The sequence below is a fragment of the Miscanthus floridulus genome, chromosome 2 (assembly GCF_019320115.1).
Source record: "Miscanthus floridulus cultivar M001 chromosome 2, ASM1932011v1, whole genome shotgun sequence".
Lineage (NCBI taxonomy): Eukaryota > Viridiplantae > Streptophyta > Magnoliopsida > Poales > Poaceae > Miscanthus > Miscanthus floridulus.
The window spans coordinates 16,580,629-16,602,081 of NC_089581.1; positions in this window are offsets into that span (position 1 = coordinate 16,580,629).

The following is a 21,453-nucleotide window of genomic DNA, read 5'->3' on the forward strand; positions in this document are numbered from 1 at the left end:
ACACATCCGGTCAGTACTGACTAGACCCTAGGGGTTCAACGTCCGATCAAGTCTAGTAAGGTTCCAGTAAGGGTTTTATGCGACCGAACACGTCCGATCAGTGCTGACCGAACCCTACCAGCGTCTGGTCAACACATTTTTATTGGTTCGCAGGTTGAACTGATTGGAGCGTCTGGTTAGCCTGACCGGAGCATCCGGTCACCCCGCAGAAGCTCATAACGGTTCATTTTTCAGGCTGTCTTATAAATAGAAGCTCCACTCATGTGTGGAGTTACTTTTGCTCATTCCAACAGCTAAGAAACATGTTTGTGAGTGCCAAGAAGAGCAAGGTCCTAGTGAGGTGATTGAGATTTGAGAATCCAAGAGAGTAGCCTCATTAGTGAATCAAGAGTAGCCAAGTGTGCATCCATCTTCTAATTAGGCTTTGTGTGGTCAAGTGAGAGTTTGTGCTTGTTACTCTTGGTGATCGCCATCACCTAGACGGCTTGGTGGTGATTGGGAGCTTGGTGATCACCCGGCGGAGCTTGTGGGTGACCCAACTCAAGTTGTGAGCGGCTTTGGGTGATTCACCGCGATGGAGTGTCGAAGAATCAACCTGTAGAGAGCACTTGATCCTTGCGCAGATCAAGGGGGAGCTACACCCTTACGCGGGTGCTCCAACGAGGACTAGTGGGGAGTGGCGACGCTCTGATACCAATTGAAAGGATCAAGATGCCCAAGAGGGAGGTGAATTGGGCTAATTCTAAATTTTCTTGCAATAATCAAATCCTACGGATAGCCCAATTAACCCCTTATGCCTAGAAAAGTGTTTCTATCAAACTAACGCACAAAGGACTTGCAACCTATGTTCCAAACTTACTCTAGCATGGCAATCTTTTGAATGTAAAGACAAGTATTGAATTGCTCAAAGTAAATACTCAAAGTAAATGCTCAAAGTAAAGAGAAAGAGAGAAATGTGTTGCCATAAAAAGAATCCTTAGGTATCTTAAGCACACACCAAGCATTGGCCTTTGGTATCCCAAAGGAGCTATATTTGAGTTAGTTGGCTATTCCAATTTGGATTATGCCAGATGCAAAGTGGATAGAAAAAGCACATCCAGAGGGTGCCATTTGCTTGGTAGATCACTTGTGTCTTGGTCCTCCAAGAAACAAAATAGTATGACTTTGTCCACCGCTGAAGTGGAATACATTGCCACGGGTGCATGTTGTGCACAAATTTTAAACATGAAACAAACTTTGCTAGACTATGGTGTAGTTCTAGAAAAGGTACCTCTCTTGTGCAACAATGAAAGTGCGGTAAAACTTGTAAATAATCCGGTTCAACACTCTCGCACCAAGCACATAGATATCCGCCATCACTTTCTAAGAGATCATGTTGCTAAAAATGATATATCACTAGAAGGTATAAGAACCGAAGATCAATTAGCGGATATCTTCACTAAACCGCTAGATGAGGCTACATTTTGTAGATTACGGAATGAGCTCAATGTGCTTGATTTTAGTAACTTCAATAAAATTTGAGCTTGTGTTGTCCCTTGCATTCATTGTAATATACAACATGTTTAATTTTTGGCAATGCATATAGAGCTTGTCTAACATGGTTAAGATAACCGCTGGAAAGCGTGTGAAGAAGCTTAACCTTGGATCAAACTTGACAAGCAACTAGATTTACTTATAAGTATTGCATATGCATGATTGTTGGTTTGTCGTTTTGTTCCATTTGCCCTCTTATTGCCTATTTTCTTAAAAAGAATTATAGCCTAAGGCAACATATTTTGAAAAATATGAGGGTTTGAGAGAGGTCACTCACATCAGTCCCAATTGGTGTTTATTTGGATCTTATTCTAGTTGGGACTTGATTGGAAACAGGCAGCGCGAAGGAAGTTTGAAGATTTGCTGGAAAAGGTGCACCGGATGCTACACCGAACGCTGCTATCCAGCGTCTGGTCAGTTCACAGGAGGTGAACTGCTGCTGAAGGAGTGATCGAACGCTGCGTTTGTGCATCCAGTCAGGAGGGGGTCCAGCGTCCGGTCGATCGAAGAAGGAACAGGCTGTACTGACCAGACTCTGCCTACGTCCGGTCATGGACCACCAGACGCGTCCAGTCCCGATTCTAGAGGAATTGAACCTCTTTGGAATCGACCGAACACTGGGTGGTAGCGTCCGGTCGCTACCACCAGAGCGTCTAGTTAGTGGATCTCACACGGCTTCAGGACTCTTTTCCGTTTCCTTATCTGTTGCGCTTGGGGACCTCATTTAACCGAAGGCCAACATCATTTTTCTTTACCTTAATCGACCTAGCCACCACCTCCGGCTCTCCCGCACCCAAGCCACCGTGCCACCGTAGCCCCGTGCCATGCTCCTTGTCCTAGCCACGCACGCCACCGTGCCTCCCTTGCCTGCACTCGCCCCTGCCTCGCTCACCACAGCGCCGCCATAGAGGAGCCCGTTTACCGAGCCTCTCCACACGTCCAAGCCACCGAGTCTCTCTGTGCCAGTGCCGCCATCGGCTCCTAGGCACCGAGCATCACTCAAGGACGATTCTAGTGCCCTAGGCCTACCTCCTCTTTGGTAAGGCTAGTTCCTTGTTCCAATTTTGATTTGTTTAGATTAAATTGCAATACAATGCACTGATTTCAAATAATCTAGGGCCATCAATTCATCGCCGTTCTTCGTAACCCTAACCCTAGTCGGTTCTGAGGTTCCCCGTGCGACGTCTTTTCTTTCTCCGGATCGCTGATCGTCAGGTAGCTTGCCCATCGTCTCAATTTCACACCTACATTGCTTGCTTCCTAGGTCTTTCGCATCTATTAGATATATTATATTTATTCGTATATCCATCTATTCTATCATACAGTGAGTCGGTGCCTTTGAGGTTCTTGTGGTAGTTGGCAGTCAACTCGGAGCCAAGCTCGCGAGTAAGGATCGAGGCCAAGCCTCGGGAGTGTCAGTTTGACAGTTAATCTTCTTCAGCGACAGTTCATCCTCTTTTCAGATCAGATGGCTCGCACCAAGAACGTTGGTGGTGGCCCAGGTGATGATGATCGGAGGCCCCCACCTCGCAAGCCTGTAGGACCGAAAGGCAAGGCAACAAAGTAAGTGACATCCAAGAAGTGCAAGTACCCCGACGCAGAGACAGCGAGAGCAGCAGCTGTTGCAGAGGCCGCAGAGCGTGCTGAGAGAGGTGGTGCCCATAGTGGAGTTGTCATAGCAGATCAGCTGGCACCAGACGCACAGGACAGACTAAGGGAGATTGAGCGACTTCATGGTAGTCCACCTGGGACTATCATGATGGTAGGACATCATCTAGCTATTGAGGAGCGTTAGCGTCAGGGGGAGTCCTAGCATGAGCCACAGTAGCAGCCCCCACCAATAGAGCCTCAGCCAACCCAGGAGACTCAGGAGGGCCAGCAGGCGGAGGAGACCGAGCCGGCACCCCAGCTACACTGCTCTAGTCATACCAGTGCTACAGTTCCACTGAGGCCAGCTACACAGCATAGGGGCTCACACCCACCGCCTAGACCACAGGGTCCGCCTCTAATGGTACACCTCGACTTGAGGGCCGCCACAGCCAGATAGGTTCACCAGCTGAGGTTTGTTGAGTTTGATGTGTGGTTCCCTCCGAGGAGGGATGAGAGAGCAGCTGAGGGGTTCTACACGCCGCTCCAGGAGGACTTCTACAATGCATATCTAAACAGTGGGATAGTGTTCAGATCACAGAGAGTCTATAGTTTGGAGTCTATTATGGCAGCAGCTGGAGAGCACATCTGCCCCTACTTGTCATATTTGCCGGGGCTCGTAGATCTGATTGGTCAGACAGGAGTATATGTACCATCTTGGGTCCGGCAGTTTTATGCTTCACTCTACGTTGATCCGCATCACAACTTCATTCACTTTGCATTCAACGGCAGAGACTATAGGGTGATGAGTTTCAGGGCCTGAGAGATACTGAGGCTATAGGATTAGCCTGTCAAGTTGCATGAGGTATGCTATGGATAGCAGGAGCCTCCCAGGCATCCTCATGGAGGGATGGTGCCCCCTATAGATCTGGTGCGACATTGCTTCAAGGAGCCCTTTGGTGAGGGGTCGAGCAGGAACCCCAGTGACCTGACTCCTATAGCTCATGTGCTAGAGGTGATCATTAGGAGGACACTACTTCCCAGGTTGGGTTACAGAGAGGGTCTGACTCACCTACAGCTCTGGCTCCTTAATGCCCTGATGCAGCAGACCATGTTTGACATTTGGGACCTCCTTCTATCAGAGATGGAGGATACTATTGCTGAGGGCTTCAAGGGTCACCGATAGCTTCCTTATGCACATTGGGTCACATTCTTGATGCTACAGTGTGTGCACGTTAGGACCCCTGAGTTGGTTGCAGAGTACAGGGCTGCCACCACAGAGTTTCCCGCATATAACATGGCACAGAGGATCAGGCACAGCACTCCATAGGCACCAACTCATCTCAGTCGTCGTCCAGATATTCCAGAGTCAGCAGCTCAGTAGGACGAGATCATTAGAGGCATTGTCGCCACTGAGGAGGAGCAGCTTGAGGCACAGCAGGAGATGACCGAGTCTAGTGATAGCTCGGACGATGACTATCTATTGATTCCTCGGATGCCTCCATGTAGACATGATGCAGAGGCCGGCAGTTCCAGCTCAGCTCCACCAGCACCACAGACGGACCCCGCATTGATTGCCATTCTTGAGTGGATGCAGTAGGATTAGGCACGACAGGCATAGGAGACTGCTACCAACTTCGCACAGTTCTAGGCTTGTCTGGACGAGTTCCAGAGGCAGCAGCAGCTTCTCTAGCAACAGCAGCAGCTGATGCATCACCAGTAGATACTCATGCAGCAGCAGCTTATGGGCTTTATGCAGCATGTAGTGACAGCACTTGGGGCCCCACTGCCACAGCCTTTGCCCCAGCTTGCTTAGCCTACCACCACTTTGATGACTCCAGCTATATAGCCTAGTGGGCTTTAGAGTCAGGGATAGCCTCTAGCTCAGTTTGCTTCACCTACAGTTCATGTGTCCCAGTGGTTGTCCTCACCGGTGGTTGCCCCGCAGTTCACTCCATATCACACGGGCTTCTCATTAGAGTAGTCACCCTCGCTTTTTGTGCCTGACACATTAGTCTCCAGGAGTCTTAGAGCATCTTTCAGCGAGCTGACCGGCATGCCTACACCGCCTCATATGCATACCGCTAGTCCTTCTACAACAGCCCTAGTCGCAGTGACTACTCAGAGGCTCTCCTCGTCTGTCGCCTCTTCAGATCCTACGACAGACGTACTAGCAGCTTCACAGGCAGCACCAGCCCCAGCTCAGACCCAGACCGCTTTAGCGACACTTCCTACCATAGAGGGTCAGTTAGTACAGAGCTCAGGGTCAAATGATGATAGTGCCTAGTTCCAGCTTGCTCCACGTACTTCAGCGCCCAACTCATCCGCTGCAGCCCCACCGACCGACCCTTAGGTTTTGGTGTTTGAAGCCAAAGGGGGAGAGGGTTCGAGTATGTAGACTCAAGAGGAGCGAGTTTTAGGGGGAGCTAGTTATCTAGTATTAGCTTATTATATACATTTGAATTTTTATTTGTGTGATACACTATTACTTATGCATTTGTGTGTTTACTTTCGTGCACATTATTATATCTATGTGATAGTGCTATCTACGTGATTGTGATATATGACATGAGTGCTCTCTACTTAACATTATGTATATGTCATATCACTTGTGTTATGCTCATTTGCCTTTGCTTCCGTGTTTATACTCCGATGCAAATGAGCTTTGTTACTCGTACTCATGCTTAATTCATATCCTTTGAGTACATTGTGTTGGTTTGGATCATATAAGCTTGACTAACACTTTTGTTCTTATCGACAAAAGCTTATATGAACTAAGCCCATCAAAAACCTCACTCTTTCACATACTCGAGGTGGTATTGTTATCAATCACCAAAAAGGGGGAGATTGAAAGCATCTAGGCCCCTAGTTGGGTTTCGGTGATTAATGACAATACAAGATTACTTTGACTAACGTATGTTTTGTAGATGCAATTAAGTTAGGTCATAGTAATGGAGATCGATTGGGCAATCAAAGTTGTCATGCCCCTACGATGAAAATCATTTTGGTTTTCAAAGGATGGACGATAAGGTTAAGGATGACTAGTTCTAAGTGTTGATTGGAGTTGGAGAGACACTTAGAGTAGTTTAGGACTTTGTTTTTCCTTTGGTCATACTATTAAGGGGGGTATGGACAGGTAGCTTGACCTAGTTGAGTCTAGTGAGTTAGGTGTGGTGCACACTTGTTAAAACTAGCTCTAGGTAGCTCCTATGAATGCCTAAGATCCTTTGGAGCAAACTTCATTCACATATGATCGAGAGTTGGAAGTGAATAGAGGGTCAAATGCTGACCGGACGCTGGCCCCAGTGCGACCGGACGTTGGCCACAGGGTCCAGTCAGTTCATTTGATCAGCAGTCTGTGTTCGGTGCGACCGGACGCTGAAGAGGTCAAGTGACCGGATGCTAAAAGGTAGTGTTCGGTCAACTCTAGTAAGGTTCCAGAGAAGGGAATCTGCGACCGGACGCGTCCGGTCAGTACTGACCGGACCCTGGGGGTTCAGTGTCCGGTTGAGTCTAGTAAGGTTCTAGTAAGGGTTTTATGCGACCGGACACGTTCAGTCAGTGCTGACCGGACCCTACTAGCGTTCGGTCAACACATTTTTACTGGTTCGCGGGTTGAACTGACCGGAGTGTCCGGTCAGCCTAACCGGAGCGTCCGGTCACCCCGCAGAAGCTCATAACGGTTTATTTTTTAGGCTGCCTTATAAATAGAAGCTCCACTCATGTGTGAAGTCACTTTTGCTCATTCCAACAGCTAAGAAACACATTTGTGAGTGTCAAAAAGAGCAAGGTCCTAGTGAGGTGATTGAGATTTGAGAATCCAAGAGAGTAGCCTCATTAGTGAATCAAGAGTAGACAAGTGTGCATCCATCTTCTCATTAGGCTTCACGTGGTCAAGTGAGAGTTTGTGCTTGTTACTCTTGGTGATCGCCATCACCTAGATGGCTTGGTGGTGATTGGGAGCTTGGTGATCACCCGGTGGAGCTTGTGGGTGACCCAACTCAAGTTGTGAGCGGCTTTGGGTTATTCGCCGCGACGGAGTGTCGAAGAATCAACCCGTAGAGAGCACTTGATCCTTGCGCAGATCAAGAGGGAGCTACACCCTTGCGCAGGTGCTCCAATGAGGACTAGTGGGGAGTGGTGACTCTCCGATACCTTGGCAAAACATCGCCGCATTCCTCTCTCTCTCTCTCTCTCTCTCTTTACTTTGAGCATTTACTTTGAGTATTTACTTTGAGCAATTCAATACTTGTCTTTACATTCAAAAGATTGCCATGCTAGAGTAAGTTTAGAACATAGGTTGCAAGTCCTTTGTGTATTAGTTTGATAGAAACACTTTTCTAGGCACAAGGGGTTAATTGGGCTATCCGTAGGATTTGATTATTGCAAGAAAATTTAGAATTAGCCCAATTCACCCCCCTCTTGGGCATCTTGATCCTTTCAGCATGGGCATGAGAGGAGAGAGAGGCACGGGATCAACATCAGGGGAAAGAGAGAGAGAGAGGGAAGAAAGTTACTGTGGTCTTGAGTATAACAGGAAGAATAAATGGGCCCTATAGTAAAATCGTTTGGGCCAAATCTCAATTGAGATTCAAAGTGCGACACTGCCGCATGGAAGGCGCAGCACTGTCGTACTCCCCAAAATAGTGGGAATTAGCTATAATCTATATGACTCTCTCTATATTAGATATGGACACATGTCACCTATATACCATGACCAGAAACAAATAATCAGTACAGACCATGATCATGATACATAAGTTGTCTTTTATAAATCATTTTCATGCACAATATGAAAATTTTTAACTCTTTTGCCCAGATACTAGTTTATCAAATAGAGGCATGCTAAAATTCAAACCACATTATGAGAATCAAGTATATTTAGCTCACTACGTAAAGCACAAAACCTTGACTCATCGAGGGGCTTTATGAAGATATCGGCTATTTGTTTTTCGGTGCTCACATGGCAAATTTTGATATCTCCTTTGGTTTCATGATCTCTCAAGAAATGATGATGGATGTCTATGTGCTTGGTTCTAGAGTGACTTACGGGATTGTTTGCAAGCTTAATAGCACTCTCATTGTCATATAATAGTGGGATTTTGGTAAAATGACATCCAAAATCTTAATGGGTTTGCCTCATCCAAAGTAGTTGAGCACAACATGCACCGGCTGCAACATACTCGGCCTTGGTGGTGGAAAGGGCTACATAATTTTGCTTTTTAGAACTCCAAGACACTAGGGATCATCCAAGGAATTGACATGTCCCCAAAGTGCTTTTTCGATCTACTTTGCAACAGGCGTAATCGGAATCTGAAAACCCAATTAGATCAAACTGAGAGCCCTTAGGATACCACAAGACAAGGTTAGGAGTGTGTACCAGATATCTTAAGATTCTCTTAACGGCCACTAAGTGACACTCTTTAGGGTTAGCTTGAAATCTAGCACACATGCACACACTAAGCATAATATCAGGTCTAGATGCGCACAAATAAAGTAGAGAGCCAATCATGGAACGATATACCTTGGTATCTATGGCTTTCCCTTCAATGTTGAGATCAAGATGTCCATTGGTTGGCATGGGAGTTTTGATAGGCTTGACATTCACCATGTCAAACTTCTTGAGCATATCATGGGTGTACTTCATTTGGCTAATGAAAGTTCCATACTTCACTTGCTTGATTTGCAATCCAAGGAAGAACTTCAATTCACCCATCATGGACATCTCAAATCTCTTAGTCATGATCCTACTAAATTCCTCACAAAAAAATGATTAGTACTACCAAATATTATGTCATCGACATATATTTGGCACACAAATATATCTTTTCCAACTTTGTGAGTGAAAAGGGTAGGGTCGGCTTTGCCTATTTCAAAACCTTATTTAAGAAAGAATTCCTTAAGGCATTCATACCATGCTCTTGGTGCTTGCTTAAGTCCATAGAGCACCTTTTAGAGTTTATAGACGTGGTTGGGGAACTTAGGATCTTCAAAACCTAGTGGTTGCTGAACATAGACAAGTTATTGAATGCCCGTTGAGGAATAAACTCTTCACATCCATTTGATATAGCTTGAAATTGTGATGAGAGGCATAGGCTAGAAGCATTCAGATTGCTTCAAGTCTTGCCACCGGTGCATATGTTTCCTCAAAGTCCAAGCCCTCTACTTGAGTGAAACCTTAAGCAACCAATCTTGCTTTGTTTCTTGTCACCACGTCATTCTCATCTTGCTTGTTGCGGAAGACCCACTTGGTGCCAATAATATTGGTGTTGGGTCTCTCCACCAAGGTCCACACTTAGTTTCTTTCAAAGTTATTGAGCTCTTCTTGCATAGCCATCACCCAATCTAGGTCTCCAAGTGCTTGCTCAACCTTAAGAGGTTCCAAAGAGGAAACAAACGAGTGATATTGGCAAAAGTTTGCTAAATGTGAATAAGTTGTTACCCCCTTTCAAAGACTCCCAAGGCTATTGTCAATGGGATGATCCCATTGTATTATTTGCCTTAGCCTTGGATAATCAATGGCCTCTTGTCCATCTTCTGGATCTTCATTATCTTCTTGCTCGAATATAGGTTGTAGGTTCTGTCCTTAATCGGAGTTGGACTTGCTATTGCTGTTAGAGGGAGTGCGACACTACCGCTCTTATGTGCGGCACTGTCGCTCTGCTGATTTGCAAGAGGGGTTGGCTCCCCCTCAACATCAGGTATGTTAGCGGAACTTTGTTCATCAGCAGCTTGAGTAACTACCACTTCAGTGACTTCATCTTCTTGTGGTCTAATATCACCAATAGCCAATTGCTTGATTGCTTTACATGGTGGATCCTCCTTTCCTACAACACTTGAATCAACTTGCTCCATTTGAGAGCCATTAGATTCATCAAATATTACGTCTACCGCTATTTTAACTCTTCTAGAGGTTTTGTTGAAAACACGATAGGCATGCTCATTTGATCCAAAACCAAGAAGAAAACTTTCATCAACTTTAGGTGTAAACTTAGAGGTTTTGGGTTTCTTATTAAGTATGAAACACTTGCACCCAAACACTCTAAAGTAGGACACCTTTGGTTTGTTACCGATTAGAAGCTCATATGAAGTTTTCTTCAACTTCTTGTGTAGGTAGAGGCGGTTGATGGCATGGCAAGCGATGTTGACGGCTTCACACCAAAAGAGGTCCGACGTCTTGTACCCATATAGCATTGTCCTTGTCATGTCAATTAGTGTACGATTCTTTCTCTCTACTACACCATTTTATTGAGGGGTGTATAGAGTTGAAAACTCATGCTTGATGCCCTCTTCATCAAGAAACTCCTAAACTTGGGTGTTCTTGAATTTAGTCCCATTGTCGCTTCTCATTTTTTTGATGGGGAGACCAAATTCCTTTTGAGCTCTTCTAACAAAAGTCTTCACTTTGTCTCTAACTTGACACTTATCAAACAAGAAAAATACCCAAGTGAAACAGGAATAATCATCAACAATAACAAGACCATATTTGTTACCCCCGATACTTAGGTAGGCGACTGGTCCAAAGAGATCCATGTGTATGAGCTTCAGTGGTTACGTCGTGGTCATGATGCTCTTTGGTGGGTGAGGTGCGCCAACTTGCTTTCCAGCTTGACAAGTGCTACATATCCTATCTTTCTCAAAGTGAACATTTGTTAGCCCAAGGATGTGTTCATCTTTTAGAAGTTTGGCAAAGTTCCTCATCCCAACATGGGCTAGTCGATGATGCCAAAGCCAACCCATGCTAGATTTTGCCACTAAACAAGTCTCAAGCTTAGCTTTACTTAATTAACTAAGTAAAGCTTGTTCTTTAATTGACCCATAAAGACAATAGAGGAATCCTCCCTTCTAAAGACTTCCACACCCTTATCCGAAAAGACACAATTGTAGCCCATCTCACACAATTAAGAAACGGACAACAAATTGTAACTCAACGAATCAACATGTAATACATTTGTAATTGAATGCTCAAGGGTTATAGCAACTTTACCAAGACCAATCACATCCCCCTTTGAATTGTCTCCAAAGACAATATTTTCATTTAAGTGTGTCATCGGGGAATATGACGAGAACATACTCCATTCTCCGGTCATATGATTTGTACATCCACTATCAAGCACCCAACTTGATCCACCGGAGTATGCCTGCAAAATAGATTTAGTTGCTTGATTTAGGTCCCCAATTTGACTTGGGGCCTTGCATGTTAGTCACAAGAAATTTAGGAACCCAAATAGAAGTGTTCCTATATGTGTTGGCTTTCTTTCCAACATATTTGGCAACCACTTTTTCACTGTTGTTGTTCCTCAAAATAAAACATGAAGTCAAGGTTTGTCGAGGTGCATAAGTCTTTGGTTGATAGGCATACTTATTCATAGTGCCCCACACTGATTCCTTTGGCTTCTGCTGAACCTATTTCTACTGGGACACCTTCTTCTTGGGCTTAGTTTGATTAGGAGCAGAGTTGGTAGCCTTCCCATTTTTGCGGGGAACGGCACAGCCGGCCTTCACTACGGCACTACTGCTGTCTGAGCAGGCTGATCTGTACCAACTCTTTTCTTCCTCTCAAACTTGACACACTCATAGCCATTTATGATCTTTCTTCCATTTGTCTTGGCTCCTGCAGTGTGCCCAAGCCCATGCTTGATTGAGGGGTGTCTCCCTTGCTTGAATTGAGGCACTTTTGAATTATTTGCCTTCTTGTCACTTACTTGAGCCTTACCATTCAAGCAACCCTTGCCAATGATCTCATTGAGTCTAGCAATTTCTTTTCTCATTGCCTCCATGTTTGCAAGGTTAGTGGAATAAGCATTCAAATCAATATTATAATATTTTCCACTACCTTGACTAGTGGAGGTAGTAGAGGCATCCTTTGCTTTAGAGGGATGTGAGTTGCTATCCCAAAGAATGTTATATTGCAGCTCAAGTTCTTTGTGCTTTTTATCTAAGTCACAATACTTTTTCTTGAGAGCAATATTTTCTTTCTTTGTGATAGCATGGTCCCCTTATTCTTTGGCCAAGGCCTTGCGCAAGGATTCCATCTCACTTCTCTCTAATGCAAGAGCTTCCTTGCTAGCAATATAGAGATCCTCTTGTTGGATAAGAGTTTCCTCTCTAGATTCTAGCTCGGTTTGGATACTCTCTAAGTCCTCCATTAGTTTAGTGATGAATAATTTGGTCTTTCTATCCAAACTTTTAGTTATCATGTTTATTTCTTCATCACTAGAGCTATCACTAAGATCACTACTAGAGATATCACTAGGAGGTGGAGGTGGAGGAGCTTTGGTCTTGGATTTGGATTTTACCTTCTCACCCTTTGCCATGAGACAAATGTGAGGAGAGTAGTAGTCATCATTAGACATGTTGGTGAAGAGTCTTGGTGAAGAAGATGGCTCATGGATAGCAATGGTTGCAACTTTCTCATCTTCTTCACATGAGCTTTCTTTAGTTGAGTCCCATTCATGCCCAATGTGAGCCTCTCCCATGTACTTCTTTCTCTTTCTATGGTCAGCCTTCTCTTCTTTCTTATCCTTCTTGTGTTTGTTGTCCTTGATCTCATATGGACACTTGGCAATCAAGTGATCGGTGCTTCCACAATTGTAGCATATCCTCTTTTTCTTGTTTGGGAAGCTTCTCTTCACTACCTTGTAGCTTTGCTTCTTTAGCCCCTTGTGATACCTCCTCATAAAGAGAGCAACATTATCCACTTTCTCGTATTGGTCATCATCATGTTCACTCTCACTAGAGGATGAGGTGGTCTCTACTCTTTCTTGAACTTGCTTGCTTGCTTTGGGCTTGCTAGTTGAAGCTTGCTTGTTGGTCTTGGACTTGCTAGTAGAGCCTTGCATGCTTGATTTGTTGGCCTTGAGAGCTACATCCTTGCTGATCTTGATGCCTTCTAGCTTTGCTTGCAATTCTCCAAGCTTCTTCCTCTCATTTGCTTCTTCTCTTTGCATATCAAAGGTCAAGATCCTCTCAAGTACATCATTTGGTGTGAAGTACTCAAACTTCTTCTTGTCTCTGATTAGAGTGACTATGGTCTCATTTCTAGGTGAATAAGCTTCCAACATAATCTTGACAACTTTATGATCATCTAGCTCATCACAACCATAGCCTCTAATCTTGCCCACCATTGTCATCAACATATCAAACATCTCTTGTGGTCCCTCTCCATCCAAGATTACAAACCGGTTGAGTTTTGAGATCAACAAGTCAATTCTTGCCTTTCTCACTTTGTCAACCCCTTCATGTTCCAGGTGCAAAGTGTCCCATATTTGCTTGGCAACATCAAATCCAATCACTCTATTGTACTCATCACCATCCAAGGCACTAAGCAACACACTTGTGGCTTGACCATTTAGGTGAATGATTATCATCTCTTCTAGTGTTGGATTCTTGGGATCAACCGGTGGCTTAAATCTATTGCAAACAACCTCCCAAATGCTGGGATGAAGACCTATAAGATAGACTCTCATCAAGTGCTTTCACTTGGCAAAGTTAGTCCCATTGAAATGAGGTAACTTGCCCGTGGGCACATTGATGAAAGAATTGCGATCATGGTTAGTCATAGACATAGAAGAATAGTTAAAGGATACGGCGGCACATTTGTTGTCATCATTCTTCTTGCCCTTTTCTTTCTTGTTCTTCTTGCTATGCACTCGGTAGGACTCATCATTATCACCATCTTCGGAGCTGCTAGATAGCTCACTTGAAGATGCATTAGAGGCTTTTGCTTCTTGTTCCTTCTTCTTTCTTACTTCTCTTCTTTTTTCTTCTAGCTTCTCTCTTGATTCTTCTTTTCTTGCTTTTTTTCTAACCGCTGTTGCTCCTTCTTTTTCTCTCTTGCTTCTTGTCGGTACAGAAAGTGACCAACTAGTAAATATTTGTAGTTTTATTGTACGTTGTGATCGGAGGTGGCCTAGCACTCAATGACACAGGATTTATACTAGTTCAGGCAACGAGCCCTACGTCTAGTCAGGGTCAGTTGGTGACTTTATTCCTAAGTCTAGGTGCTCAAAGTCTGTAGTGGGGTTACAAACGAGAAGGAGAAAGGAGGGGTGTTCAAGAGGCCCGGTCGGGTCCAACTAGAAGGGCCGAGGGCGACCAGAACTCCGCTATGAGCTTGAAGTCCAAGCATGTGCTTGAGGGGTTGTGAGCTATCGATCTAGTGAGTCTGAACTTGAAGAAGTTGACCTCCTTTGTTGGAGGGAGCGCATCCCCTTTTATAGATAAAGGGGATGGCTTTACAGGTAAGAGGGAGAGAGTACGGATGTTTCTAAGCCTTGTTGCCCATGCCGACGAGGGTAGCGATGATGGTAGGCACCCATAATACTGTTGATGTCACTGTAGAATGTCAGGTGCACATGGAAGGTTGTGTTGGCTTCTCAGGAAGGGTGGATGTTGGTACCGGCAAAATACTATTGTTATGTGAGGAGCCTTACCATGTGTACCAGGTATGGGGAACCCTGGTGCCCACTATCGATGCCTAGAGGCATAGGGGGCTTTTTGCCGTATGGGAGCCCAATGGCGTCTACAATACTGTAGACACAAATGTTGGCACCTACAATACTGTTTGTGTCAGGGCGGTTGTGGAGCACTGTTCTCATAGGCGTATAGGGTATGGTCCCTGTATCGTGGTTTGACTTTGTGCACTGCCTTCTCCATTCGCCCCTAGTCCCTTCCAAGCAGATGTCTTCGGTCAGATGGCCCTAGTTAGTCCTGGCCGTGCCAGTCGGAAAAGAGTGGTAAGCAGGCTTCCTATGGGGTCCCCAGTCAGAGACGCGAGGTCGGAGTAGAAAGCAGTGTTTTGGGCTAGGCCTTTCTGACCAGAGAACCCGCCTGGAGGCGGCTGGTGCCCGAAGCGAATGCTCTAGTCGGAGAGGTGGGCCGAAGAAGTTGACGAGCGGGTGCTTGTTATTTCGGGCAGACCTCCCGGTCGGTGACCGAACTGTCCTTCTGGCCCGTCGTGTTTTAGACTCTTGGGCTAGCCCATGAACTATATGCTATTTCCTTGGGCCGAGCCCTAGTGTGGAAGCCAGTCTCCGAGGGACCCTAGATTTATGAACCCGACAGGAGCCCCCGAGCCCCCGGGCGATTTGAGCACATTTGTCCGGGGGATTTTTGTCTTGCCGGTGGGTGCACGCGAGCGCACCCATGGGTGTAGCCCCCGAGCCCCTGGGTGGTTTGGGTAGAACCAGCTGGGGGTTTTCTGTGTTGTCAGCGGGAGAGGTTTTTTGTGTCATGTCGGTAGGTGCGCGCGAGCGCACTCACAAGTGTAGCCCCTGAGCCCCCGGGTGGTTTGGGTAGAACCATCTGGGGGGTGTTGTTTCAGTGGGCGGGCGTGTTTTTTAGTTTGAGATGGAATTTTGTTTAACCACGGTGTCGTTGCACAGTTGAGGCGGTGAGGCACGGGGATTGGGTAAAAAAGCAGAACTCATTGATCTTAGGTGTCGATGCGCGCCGTGGGATCGGGTGAGTCGGAGTCATGAATGAACCTTGGCATCGATGCACGCCGTGGGTGGAGATAGCTCGGTTCGGTTGTGTCAGAGCTCACTGATCTTTGGCGTCGATGCGCGCTGTGGGATCAGGCGATGCGGAGTTTGCGAATGGGCCTAGGCGTCGGTGCACGCTGTGGATCGAGAGAGTTAGTTTAGTTAGTTTTAGGAATTGGACGAGCCGGAGCTCGTGGATCCTAAGTGAAGCCGTTACGTGAGTTTGGAGTCATGGTCCCAGGTTTATTGGAGCGCAGTCAGAAGTGAAGCCATTACACGAGTTTAGGAGTCGCGGTCCCAGGAGCCGTAACCGGATGTCATAGATCCTATCGACGCGAGTTTAGGAGTCATGGTCCCAAGATTTCTTTGGAGCACAGTTGGAAGTGAATCCGTTGCAAAGACATTGTTAGTTTAATTAAAGATCGGATGAGGCGGTGCTCGTGGATCCTGGCATCGGTGCGCGCCATGGGACCGTGACTCCTAAACTCATGTAACGGCTTCACTTCCAACTGCGCTCCAATAAACCTGGGACCACGACTCCAAACTTGTGTAACGGCTTCACTTAGGAGCATGGAGTTGCTCGCTGTAGAGGCGCTAAGCTCACTGTTGTCGGTGTCATGCAGCCCAACATTCTTTGGATCGACGTTGATGGGCTTCACGACATCAAATCCTCCCTTGGGCTCCATACCTCATGCGGTGAAGTGCACATGAGGTAACCTGGTGCTCTGATACCACTTGTAGGATCTCTGGTATGCCTAGCGGGAGGGTGAATAGGCATGTAACAATTCAACTCAAACTGAAGTCAAATTCACCAGTGGCACTGCCGCTCTTTGAGCGCAGCACTGCCGCACCTGTAGGAGAGATTAGTTCATAGTTCAAAATCTACCCAACGAAATTTAGATCGAGTAAATTTCTTAGCTTCCTATAGGGTGGTAGATCATAGATCGACAGTTGAAAGTGGTGGGAACACCACACACAAGTAGATCAGCCTCAATCCTAGAAATCACCTCAACAACAACAAGAACACAAGTGTAGCAACACAAGCACAGGATGACATAAGGATTTATCCCGTGGTTCAGCTTGCCACCAAGGCTTGCCTAAGTCCATGTTGTTGAGGTATACCACTAAGGCTTAGGGATTTGCAATTCTACCTCGTTCTCAAGTCAAGAGAGTGAACTCTTGAGATGAGGGGTGATTTTACTTGCTGCAAGAGGTGGTTACAAACCGCCCGAGGCTACCACACAAGTTGGCAAGCTCACCGGTTGACGCTCTAGCTGGCTAGAAGCCAAGCTCCAAGAGTAACAAACACAATCATCGACCAAAACATGAACTAAGTGCTCTTTAGATTTGGAATCAATGGTGATGCTATCTTATCAAGTTTTGGACCCTTATCCCTCAAGGATTGATGGGGAAATCAATGGATTTGTTTGGGGGATTGAGGTCAACAATGGAGTGAGAGAGAGAGCTCCTACTTTGTTTTGAGTGTGCTGAAGTGAGGAAGAAGGGAGCAGGTTGGTTCATTTTTGTTGGGAAAGAAAGAGAAAGGTATATATACCCCCTAGGCCCCAACGGTCACTTAAATCGTAGATAGCCATTGGGGAGAAAAAAAAAGGTATATATACCTCAGCCCCCAATGGACATTGCACCCAAGAGGTCGGGCGAGACAAGGTCCATGGCCTTGAGGTCGAGTGAGATGGAGCCCATGACCAAAGGGTCAGGCGAGACAGAGCCCACGACCAATGGGTCGAAAAAGCCAGAGCCCACGACCTTGGAGTCGGACGACATGAAGCCTGTGACCAAAGGGTCAGGCAAGCCGAAGCCCACGACCTTGGGGTCGGGTGACATAAAGCCCGCGACTAAAGGGTCGGGCGAGACGGAGCCCGCGACCAAAGGGTCAGGCGAGACGAAGCTGCGACCAAAGGGTCCGGTGAACCAGAGCTCGCACCCAAGGGGTCGGGCGAACCAGAGCCCGCACCCAAGGGGTTGGGTAAGACAGAGCCCATGACCTTGGGGTCGGGTGAGACAGAGCCCGCGACCAAAGGGTCGGGTGAACTGGAGCCGCACCCAAGGGGTCGTGCGAGTCGGAGCTCGCACCCCGCAAGACAGTAAGGATAATAGTGAAGTGTAGACTGTCTTGGCTATGAATCTGAGGATGCATGTGGTTGTTTGAGCACTTGGTAGCACAGATTAGCTTAAGCATTGTGCCCCCTTATAGTATGACTTTTCCTATACTCAAATTCAATATATAAAAGAATTTAAACCTCCTTCGAGTTTGAAGCCATCTATATTTATAGTTGGGGGGGCTCCTCCATTTCGTATAGCTTCCTTGAATATAAATTTCCTGCTTGTCATCTCGATAAATCTTATTAGTTCTCTAATTGCGAGGTCATTATCACCAAAATCCACAATTACGGCTTGATTGCACTTTCAGGATGAAATAAGATAATAAATACCAATGGAGTTTGGGACTTAGAAATAATTCCTAAAGGAGCCAAGACAGTAGGCTGTAAATGGATCTACAAAACTAAATATGACTCCAAAGGAAACGTAGAAAGATTTAAAGCGCAACTTGTGGCAAAAGGCTTCACACAAAGAGAAGGCATAGATTATAATGAGACATTTTCTCCAGTCTCATATAAGGATTCTTTTAGAATCATAATGACGCTTGTAGCACATTATGATTTAGAATTACACCTGATGGATGTAAAGACGACGTTCCTAAATGGAGATTAGGAGAAAAATATTTACATGGCACAACCAAAAGGTCTTATTGCTGAAGGAAAAGAACGTATGGGATGCCGCCTAAAAAATCCATTTACGGATTAAAACAAGCATCAAGACAGTGGTATTTAAAGTTTAAAAGTACAATAAGAAAGTTTGGGTTTCAAGAAAATATAGAAGACAATTGCGTTTATGCAAAGTTCAAGAATGGAAAATATATTTTTCTAATCTTGTATGTGGATGACATCTTACTCGCCAGTAGTGATGTTAATCTACTACTAGAAACGAAGAAGTTTTTGTCCTCGAATTTTTATATGAAGGATCTCGGTGAAGCTTCGTTCGTTCTAGGAATAGAGATTCACCGAGATAGAGAAAAGGTGGTTTTCAAACTATCATAAAATGCATACTTAGAAAAGGTTTTAAGGAAATACAATATGCAAATTGTAAGCCTTCACCTGCTCCCATAGTCAAGGGCGATAGATTTGAGGAATTTCAATATCCCATGAACCAATATGAGATCGATCAAATGAAAACGGTTCCATATGCTTCAGCTGTCGGAAGTTTATAGTATGCTCAAGTGTGTACACGCCCTGACTTAGCATTTGTTACCGGGTTACTTGGCAGATATCAGAGTAATCTAGAAATAGAACACTGGAGACTAGTAAAGAAAGTTTTGTGTTACTTGCAAGGCACAAAAGGTCTCATGCTAACGTATAGAAGATCAAATTCCCTACACATAGAGGGGTATATAGATTCAGATTATGCGGGAGATGATAGAAAATCCACGTCAGGATATATATTCACTCTCGCAGGAGGAGCTATATCGTGGAAATGCTCAAAGCAAGCCATCACTACATCGTCTACGATGTATGCTGAGTTTGTAGCGTGTTATGAGGCCACATGGCAGGTGAATTGGTTGAAGAAGTTCATACCCGGGTTGAAAGTGGTAGACGACATACATAAGCCACTCAAGTTATACCGAGACAATAATCCAGCAGTATGTTATGCTCACAACAATAAGTCAAGTGGTGCTACCAAACACATTGACATAAAGTATTATGTTGTGAAAGACAAAATCCAGGATCATATAATTAGTCTTGAGCACATAAGTATAGAAAAGATGCTCGCGGATCCGTTTACAAAGGCTTACCACCCAACGTGTTCAGAGAATACTTAGCCGGCATGGGTTTAAGGAAAAGCCTATGCTTTCTGGACAACAAGGGCCTAGATGAGATTCTGTTTCAAAACAAAGAGGTGCATTGTAGCTGTTAATCTAATGGCAACTGACCGTGACGATGAGGCACGCTTTATGCACTGATCTGTGATGAAATGGGAAAAAGATAAAGTAAGTTAAGTTTAAGTCATAAGGTGAGATCAAGAGGGAGAATGTTAGTTTGATCTCTACCAACTTGGCCCAATAGCCAATTAGACCCTTGATCCACGCCCTAATCAGGGGCGCCCAACCCTATTTATAGTTGGTGGGCCCCTGTTGCACAACGCCATAAAAAGGAGGTGGGGCTGGGGCACAAGGCACGAGGTTCACCAGAGCCGCCACAAACCCCACATACATCCTAACCCTAAGCCGATCTAAAGAGGGGGCGCTACCAGCGACGGGAAGCCACCACCGCCGCGTCTTCATCGCCGCCTCTATGACCGTGCCTCCATTGCGACGTCCACACCGTCGTCGGACTCCACTGCTACTCTGCGCCTTCACCGTGTCACCGACACCGATGCCATGGCCCGCTCGTCTATCTCCAAAGCGATCAATGATTTGCTAACACCGCATCCTCCTCTCTGTTTCCTAGCACTAGTTCATATTCTAGGGTTTACCATATCCTAAATTTAAATTTATACACGCTAGTCTACTGCTAAGTCGATCTCAATGATCTATCAGTAGGGTCATCTCATTTTCTAGCTATTACTAGAGCATGGTTGAAGACTTGAAGTAGTGATGCGTAGGCACTAGGTGGACCAGGAGAATGCTACAAACATTTAATATCATTTCAAGTTTTTGCTCAGTACATTGCTTAAAAGCTGCTCAATTACTGCATACTCGTACTCCCTCCGTACTCGGTTTAGATGTCGTTCTGGGCGATGCTGCTGATTTCACAAAGGTTGTCGTTGAGCCCGTAAACAGCTTTGAATGGACACGTTTGCCCCTGGCTCTTTGTTGCGCACGCTCGGCCCACCTCCGCTCGACATGGAATTAATCGCAGCGCCTCGTATGCGCACGCTCGCCGCCCGCTACGCTCTTCGCTCGAGGTAGATGTAGAAGGAGAAAACGCTAAGCCATTGTGCGGTAGATGTACTAGTAGGCAAGCAAGGCAAGGGGATAGAAGCAAGAAGCAAGCAACGCAGCCATTAAATAGATGAACCAGTTGAACCGTCGGACCTGCTCATCGTGCTAGCGTAGTGGAAAAACGAGCGCCAGAACGAAAAAAACGAGCGCCAGAATGCAAAAAATGAGCGCCAGAACGCAAAAAACAAGCGAATGCAACGAGATTACGAGAATGCACAGCGCCGTGCAGCTTCCGCGCGCGTCAAGCCAAATTCACGAGCGCGGCGGCCAAATTCGCGAGCACGGGCGGCAGGCCAAGCGGCAAGCGCGAGCGCCACGCACGAACAGTGCCATGCAAAATTACCCATGCAAATGTCCACAAGCAAAAAAATAGTGCCCGGCTAGGTATCGAACCCGGGACCTCACGACTGGTAGCTTATTCCTCGCTGCTCTAGCCGTTAGAGCCTTGGTTGTTTACTCGATACAGATGCACCCGTAACTCTATTTATTAGGGGCAGACATGGAAAAACACCCCCTAATTAATCACTCCTTGGTATGCACAATCCTGTCCAAAACGACATCTAATACGAGTATGGAGGGAGTATATTTTCTGGATGTATTCGATCACAAATCAGTACTACTACGTTATTTATTAGTCGACGAGTGGACGCAGAATTGCTTCCTTCCTCTTACTGCTCCTGCTCCTGCCTGCCATCCTCTGTCAGGCGCTTGGAAGGGACTGGCGACAGCAGCTCGTTGTCGTGTCGTGGATCGTCTTCAGCAAATTATCCAGCTGCTCGAGGAGCACTTGGTTTGCTTCTTGCGTCTTCATCAGCCGAGGAAGAACAA